Raw genomic sequence first — 1,461 nt, 5'->3', positions numbered from 1 at the left:
CCAAACTGCTTCCGCGTCCCACGAGCGCCGCCCCAAGTGGTCACAGACCGTGCTCGCAGTCAGCCGCCCCAACCAAGGGGTACCATCGCGAGTTACATCGCCGTCACGGCATGCGCTCCAAGAGCCGTCGCGTCCGCGCAGCCGCACTCTCCCCCGTATATTCGACCCATGGCTCGAATTTGTCCTGACACGCCTATGTCTTTAAGCCCCGTGATCCTGCCGAGACTGTACGCTGTGCTGCTCAGCAGCTTTCGGATACGTACGTCTATGGCCCGGCGGCCTCTAATGCCGATGACGGAGTGCAACGTCACTATCTCTGTGAACGTTTCCTGACTTCATAAGTCATCTTTCCCCAGGTGTATCCGTAGCGTCTCCGCCTTCAGCTGAACCAACAATCGGTTCCAGCCATGTACACAGTCCATGTGGGCATGAGCCCAGGCGAGTATTCGGTCGCTTAGGAAGTGCAGCTTGTGAACTGGGTCAAGCACGCTCGACGGTTCCCCAGTTACGCGGCTCTTCGAGCGAGTTTCACTGAAATTAGCATTCGTTTGGAGTCAGCACCTGAACTTCCCAAAGTCGGAAGTGCGACGACGCACTCCTGGCCCCGTCTTCGAAACCATGAGACCCATGTTCCTTCTTCTCCCACTGCGAGCACGTCTGTTCCGTGTTGGGATGCTGCTCCAGGCACCGGTCCGAGTCTGGGCTCAGTTGCCGACCTCTCTTCTCCTTGTCTAGGGGGAATTGCTCCGCGTCTGTCGACATCGCCGTACGCCGAGGTGGCGCGTCGGGATCGGATTTGCCCGATCATCAGCGATCACGACGTCTGGGCAATTCTGTCGCACGAGGACCTCACACTTCCACGTGTTTTGTGAATGAGGATACCCTCGCCACTTCTCCTAAACCTGGGATTGACCCTGGCGTCGACGCCACCCCACAAGGCGCTCCACATGGTAGTGGAGCCTCCGCTGGATTTCCGCACTTCAAGTCGTAGCGATTTATTTGCGCTGGGGTGACGTGCGAGCGGATTGAGTCGGTATCCGTGGGATACGAACGATGCCCTGCATCGGTTTGCGGATGATCTCGAAGAGACCCATAAGCGTGTGAAATGGTGCGACCAACCGCAAACACCTCACAGCCGGGTATCTGCTCTCGAGCAGGAGGTTGCTCAGCTGCACGGCCGTTCGACCCGTTGCTGCGTCTTCAGCAAATGGCTTATCGGGCTGTAGCCCTGCCACCCGCTGACGCTTTTTCCGTCGTGGCTACATCACTCGCTCCTGTCCCGCCTGCTGTCGTGGCCCAGCCACCCGTCAGGCTGGAGTCAAACCCTCTGCTCTCACCTGAGCCGGATCTCAATATGGCTTAAGCAAGCCACGTTGAAGTTTGGTTACGTCGGCGTCTTCTTCATAAGGATTAGCGTGTACGCCTTGCATTTCTTGCCTACGACCTCGAAAGATCCTATGA

This window comes from Phytophthora infestans, genomic scaffold (genome assembly GCF_000142945.1).
Source record: "Phytophthora infestans T30-4 supercont1.61 genomic scaffold, whole genome shotgun sequence".
In the NCBI taxonomy this organism is placed as follows: domain Eukaryota; phylum Oomycota; class Peronosporomycetes; order Peronosporales; family Peronosporaceae; genus Phytophthora; species Phytophthora infestans.
This window is presented reverse-complemented; position numbering follows the sequence as displayed.